The following is a 7108-nucleotide window of genomic DNA, read 5'->3' as shown; positions in this document are numbered from 1 at the left end:
AGACGCTCTCCTGTCCCCCAGGGACACGGAAGACCAGGGTGGTGGTTCTTGTGGTGACACATGCACATGAGTTTCGGGCCCCAAAACTGCACACTTGCTCCTGCAACACTCACGCCGGACTGCTGTGGTGGCCACTGCTGGGTCAGCTTCGTGGGCACACAGATGGCCACCCCCGTGGGGTGTTTGAGAAATACGAGTTCCGACGATGCAGCCTATGCTATCGGGAGAACGATGAGCTCTGTTTTGTAAAGAAACAGGCTAAGGCTCGTAGATGAATCGCCCCCAGAACAGGGAACTAGAAAGGGGTTACGGTTCAGTTTGAATGTACTTTTGTGGGACGCCAAACCCAAGCTCCCCCACCTCCACCCACGTTTACGGGGCCGGAGGGCCTACCTCCCTGTCTGAGTAACTCAGCCGAGTGCCAGGTGGTTCTGCATCAGACACAGCCCTTCCGAGCCAGGGAGGAGAGAGGTGTACTGTTTTTCTAGGAAACAAATGAACTTGACTGTGTACAGGACCGAGTACTGCTTTGTCCATCCTCTTCCTGTGGCAGGGACATGTCACGTGGTTCCAAGTGGCTTTACGCCATTTCCAACCCAAATCCACACCTTTTGGGGCTGGAAAAGGGGACATGGCAGAAAATTCTAGGGTGGCAAACATGGACTACACCAGAGATGAACTTCTCTTTTTATGAAATGATGTGAATCTGCTCTGTCTGACGCAAGGCCTCAGACCCACGGCGGGAAATGAAAAGGAAGCCATGCGGCCTGGTGAGTTTTCCATAATCTCATAAATCCCTCTGAGCCAAGGACAAGGTCGCTTCCATCCTCAAGGGGAGCAATGGCAATCTTCCCAGACTCTAATATGTCATGGTCAAAACCATCCTGGGCCAGAAACAAGTATCAGATATGATGAAAGCCTTCAGAGGAGGTTGGGAGGCACGCGTCGGAACATGGAGGGGCTTTCCACGCTTGGAGACAGACAGACGCCGTGCCTGACGGACGTCACAGCAGCTAACTGCAAACGCTCACACACCTCACGCAGGTTTATGAGACCATGACTGCAAAACAAGGAAACTTGACGTACCACAAACCTGTCTGGGTCAGGCTTGAACAAGACATTCCACACACTGTTCGCAAACGTGTGTTGTTCAGAATAACACAAGAAACGTGGTTTTCTCAAGGTGGCCCTAGAAGCGCTGAATAGATCAATGTAGTTCTGAGTCTCAGGCCAGGCCCTTTCCTGCAGTCAGTTACCCTTCAGACTACAATGTCGAAATCCTTTTTTTTTTTTTTTTTACAATGAACAAAGTAAGAGAAAGACAAGTCTTTGAGGAAGTTAGTCCCACATAACAATTAAAAACAAATAAGATATCTGGAACAGAAAAATCAGTATGCCGAAGTATTTGAGGCTGATTACACCAGTGACTAATAAGTTTGGATAAAGTGGAACTTTCCAACTTGGGTAAACTCTGTGGAACATGTGGAATATACAATGATGTTTGGACTAAACACTGACTCAGCTACAGTGTTGGAAGTGAAAACTAGAATCAACCATCACAGCGCCGGATCCCAGGGATGGCTGGGTGTGGCCGTGACCATCCCAGTGGAAGCATCCACGGCAGCTGCAGTTTTCTGGCTCCTCAATTCGGAACCGTGGGAACGAACACGTGTCCCTTGCCCAGCGCCTCTGCCTGTGATGGGGAAGCAGTTCGGAAGTCAGCCCGGGACAGGCCACACCGCTGAGAGACCTCCAGCGGGTTCTCATCGTTCTCCGCACCCGGGGGCTGCTATCTCCCCGTAGAGGGTCCTCCTGGGTGGCTGGCCGCCTGCAGCCCGCTTCCGTGTCCAGGGACCGGCCCCCATGGGGACCCAGCGCAGCGTCCCTGGGGTGGGGACGGAGTCCGGGAAGTCGGGAGACAGGCAAAGACTATTTCAGCTGCTTCAACAGCACACACATGGAAATTACAAAGGATGCCAAGAAGGTGCCCGGCCCCTTCAGGCCTATGGTTCTGGGGACACTGAGTTCAGATGGGTCCCCTTCCAGGGTGTCAGGAGGGGAACTGGCTGACACTCCCCGATGTCCCCTTGCACAGGACTGTCCTACTTGTTCATGCATTGCTCATTTGTCTCAAGGAGGAACAATAAGAAATCTGTTTTTGCATGTCAGGAAGTTCGGGATAAAGGAAATGAAGGCTGACAAGGGAAGAGCTAAAGAGGAGAAAGGACAGAGCAGGTAACAAGAACTCGGGGACTGCTACGATTTACTGGGCGCCCTTTCTCCGCCAGGCGCTGGGCTGGCCGCCTGATCTGGATCACTACGTGAGACCCTCAGGAAGGCCTTGGGAGGTGGAGTCCTGACCTTGTCTGGCTGACCGGCCAGGCCAGTGGAGGCCCCGGAGGGGAAAACCTCGCCCGGCCACGCCCACCTACCTCGACAACACCCTCTGCGGACCCGCCCCGCACACTCAAAAACACTTGAGCGCAGCCCCCACAGGCCCAGAGTGTGAGGGCCACGGCCTCCCCGCCCAGAGCTCCTCTGAACTACGTCCTGACGACAGAGCTGAACGCTTTCTCCGTCCGGTGGCCTGCAGACAAAAATCTGCCTTCTCGTGACACTAAGGAGCCATCCGGGGAGAGCCTGGGAGTCCCGGGGTTGTGAAGCCCAGGATGCCGGGGAAGGCAGGAGGTCCTGGGGGAGCGGGCAGGGAGGGCGGGGCCCGCGGCATTTCCAGGCCATTGACCTCGGAGGGCCATCCCTCCGCTGGACTGGTTCTATTCATCCAGGAAAGATCAAAGCAATGGGTAGACTTGGCCAGCTTTCATTTTAAAATAAATTTTCTGTTTTAAAATCACATTTTGCACCCACGTAACCTCTGGTGGCCCCAAACCCCCAAATCTCACTGCGCACTGGGCTGCAAGTCCCACCCTCCCCACAGAGGCTGAAATCCCTTGAGCATCTTCCCCCCCAAGCTCATGGGGTCAGTGTTTCAATGATCTGTTTTGTAGATGGAGTCGAGCCACAAACACGACCCTTAGTAATACACATAAAAAGAGAACAGCAGTCCGGGCACCTAATTCTGTAGTTGGCGGGAACAGCAGAGGGGGTTCGGGGAGGCCGCCTGCCCGTGCCCCTCACTGGGCCCCTGCAGGGAGCTTTTGTGGGGCATCGCCTGGGAGGGACAGAGGGGCGAGCAAATTGGCTTTGCTGTGTCTGGCCTGTCTTGGGCCTTCACAGGCAAGATGACACTTCGTAGAAACAGTTGGGTGTTTTTTTTGCTGCAAATCAACTTGAGCATTCTCCCTGGAGAAAGGGGCTGGGCCTTTGATGAGAGAGGGAGGAGCCGAATCCATCAGCCAAGCTTTCACGTTTCAGCTCCAGCTCTAGTTCCACTGAGTTCTATCCCGTGAGTGTTCACAGCTGACCTCCTGCACTTCTCCCCGCCCCGGAAGACGGGGCCCCAGAGGAGAGGCCTGGCCACGTTTCCGAATTCCTCTCCCAGGCTGCTCCCCGCTTGGCCGCACGCCAAGGTCCTTTCCTCTCACGGAGCACTCTTGCTCTGTCTTCCTAGCCCTTCACTTTTTGAGCTGGATTTCTCAGGGCCCACGTTGGCCTCTTTAATCCCTGCAGACCAGCTCCTGAGAAAATTCGCTCCCAAGGCTTTGGGGCCAGTGGCTCCGGGTTCCCCCAGCTGCAGCCTGGCTCGCTGTCTTCTGCAGGGCAGCGTGGCCCAGAGCAGGCCCTGCGGCCCTGGTTTGGAACCCAGTCTCCAGAACCGACCAGCACGCTGGCTGTGGGAATGGTACAGAGACCTGACCTCTCTGTGGGCCCGGGGCCCTCCGCTGTGAGGGAGCAGCCCTCGCGGCGCGCCCCTGAGGGGTTATTTGGAGAGCTTCCGGAGCCCGTAGGGCACTTACAACGGGACTGGGCATCTCCACTGTGCTCGGAAGGGGTGGTGGGCACTGGCGCCCCCGCTGCTGCCCCTGGGACTGCTTACACCACCAGCCCTCCAACCTCCACCCCCCCCCCCCCGCACTTCCTGCTGCTGGGACACTAGGCGCTGCAGAGCCTCCAGACCGGTGGTGGCTGGACAGAGCTGCGCCCAAGCTGCCGTTTACTCCTCACAACAGCTCTGCAGCGCGGTGCGCTTAGCGTCTATGGCTCCAGGGAAAATCACCCCAGACTCAGTGGCCGTGGCCGCCGCCTCACTGGACACGAGGACTCTGAGCTGGGAATCCAGCCGGCAGACCAGGGCAGCTGTTTGCCGCAGTGCCTGGGGCCCCGGCCAGAGGTGACTTCAACGGCTGGCGGCTTCTGCGCTCAGGTCTGGCCCCTTGGCCAGGGGGTTCTGCTGGGATTGTTACTGGGGGCAGCTGCCCACAGTCTTCACATGGTGCTCATTTCTCAGGCCACGGCAGCTGGGTGCCAGGGGTCACTGTCCCACCCAGAGGTGTCTGGAAGTCACTTCCTCAGGAACCAGGACAGCGGCTGCAGGCCCTTCGGGACCCAGGCTCAGGACTCCCGAGGTGCTGACTCGGCCGCACTCCACTGGCCTGCTCAGGCCCAAGAGGAGGGGACACGGACCCTCCGTCACTTGGACAGGAGGAGTGGCAAAGAATTTGTGTTCCTTTTGAAAAATTGCCACAGGCAGTTTCCCGATACAATGAAGAGCTAGAAGCTTAAAGAAATAAAGAGTTGAAAAAGGCACAAAGAGTCAGTAGGTGAGAGAATTCAGATTTGAAGCCCGATTTCACATCAGGTATTATTTATCCTGCCTGACACTTTCCATTATTTTGATGTAAGAACTAACGTCTCTGTTCAACTCTGGAAAATTCTCAGCTGTTTTCCCTTCAAATACTATTTAACTGCCAATTCTACTCTTTTCAAGAATTCACTAATTCTCTTTGATTACACACAGGCCCAAGTTTTTAAAGCCTTTTTGTGTATGTCAAGAATGTCTAATTAGTTCTTTTTCGTAGGCACCTGCTTATGTTCTAGTTCTGCTTGTTTGTGTTTTGTAATTTCCTGGGCTTTAAAAAGAATAAATTTTATGATTTTTACCTCTTGGAGAAGTCTCAACTCAACTGGGGAGCGCACAGGGCCCTGTTTGCTAGGGAGCTGTGGTCAAAGGCACCCCGCAGGGGCGTCCTTCCTGCCTGCCCCCCGTGGTAGCCTCAGCCTGTTGAAGGTGGACCCAGGCTCCCTTGCTTCAGAAATGCTTCTGAGGCAATACTGACCAGCTGCCCCCTGCTGCCCTCCACCCACTGTACCTACTGCCCCTGACCCCGGGGCTCGTGCTCTGCCCCCAGACCAAAAACGATCCCTTTAAGACAGGGCATAAAAAGTACTGAGGGAAGGACCCTCAGGATGGCAACACAGGAGGCTCCCGCCCCCCTCCTCCCACGATGCCTGAGTGGACAGTTCCCCACGGAGCAATTCTCTCGGAGCCGAGTCCGGAGCCAGCTGCACCCGTCAGGTGAGTAGGCAGACACCCACAGGGACGTGGAGAGGAAAGGCGGAGACCCGAGGACACGGCCCATGCCAGCCGGCACACACGACAGGGAGGGACCCCTCCTCCCAGCTTCTGGAAGGGCCAGGGGCTCGGGGCACACATCTAGCACCCTGACCTTTAAAGCTCCCACTGAGGCAGGGGGACCCCAAAGTCCTATCTCTCTAAGGCGACAGGGTTTACATTCACAAGTCTCAATGGGAAAAAATAAACAAAGACCCCCAAATAACCAAGTTAGAAAGTGGACAAAGCGCCTGCATAGACTTTTTCTGGAGACACATGAATGGCCCAGAAGGACATGAGGAGGTGCTCAGCCTCCCCGAGCAGCTGGGCGGCGCAGATCGAAGCCCCTGGGAGACGGGGTCTCACACCTGCTAGGGCGGCCGCCAACACAGAGACCAGAGCTCCCCGCCCTCCGATTCCTGCAGCGTCGCAGGCGTCGCAGTGGGCGGGGCGGCTGTCCCGCGGGGCCCAGTCCATTCACAGAACCACGGAGATGAAGCGATAGGCGTCTCGCCCTCTGAGGTCTGGGCGTCCGTCGCTCTGCCGCCACCGGTAACGAAACCCTCGTCCCCGCTGCTTCTCCTGTGCTCCTTCCTGTTCTCTGTAGTCTTCCATTTCCCCAACAGTCATAGAAACTGGGGGCCAAAATTAAATTTACTTGTTTACTTTTGGATTGCGTTCTCAATGTCGGAGTGGAGGCTCTCTGGAGTGAGCTCCGAAGCTACGTGTAAAATAATGACTTCCGTCCACCGCACTGCTCGGTCCCCTGAACCAGGGGGCATCCGGTGCTGTTGGCGCCGCTGATTTCCAGGAACTGTTTGGGGCCAAGCAGGCAAATCATCTTCACTGCTCCCTGAGTCTGTGAGAGCGCCATGAGGCTCGAGGGGGCCAGTTTGTGTTAATGCTCAGCTCTACGCCCATTACTGACCAACGCCTTCCCATAACCGGTCACAGGAAACATTTATAAGACTGCTTAGAAAGCTTGGAGAAAGAAGCCAATGTAATATTTACTGGGATGTGATACTGAACAAATGCAAACTGAATATTGCAATCGCGTGAAGTCAACTATACCTTGAAGAATACAACATAATCTTCTTAGAAAAGCGTACATGTACACCGAATTTTCTTCCAAAGACTTGCCTTACCACTTTAATTTCACTGCATTGATAATGCACATGCTACCCCTCCTAACAATTAGCTGTCTGTGTATGTACTAATCCATTCAACCAATATTTACTAAGTTCCTTACGTGGGCCGAACACAGACTGTGCCAGTTGTAAAAATAAAGAGATATGAGAAAGAGACCTGCTTCAGCCAATGTGTAGTTTACCAAGGTAGGCAGACCAGTAGACAACAAAAATCGAAATTCAATGTAAGTACTACACTAAGATAGAGCCAAGTAAAAGATACTCTATAAGAAAGGCAGCCTGACAGGTAAGGGTGATTTCCTGGAATGAAATAACTCAGGTTGGAGATGAGTCTTAAAAAGACTGGAGGCCTCGCCCAACCCTGGGCTCTGGGCCCCAGGCTCCGGCCCCCTTCACCAGGGCCGGTCCGACCCAGCGGGCACGTTCGAAGGGCTCTGCCCCGGGCCTG

The sequence above is a fragment of the Artibeus jamaicensis genome, unplaced genomic scaffold, assembly GCF_021234435.1.
Source record: "Artibeus jamaicensis isolate MK-2021 breed Jamaican fruit bat unplaced genomic scaffold, CSHL_Jam_final contig_415, whole genome shotgun sequence".
In the NCBI taxonomy this organism is placed as follows: Eukaryota; Metazoa; Chordata; class Mammalia; order Chiroptera; family Phyllostomidae; genus Artibeus; species Artibeus jamaicensis.
Note: the sequence above shows the minus strand (reverse complement) of the source record.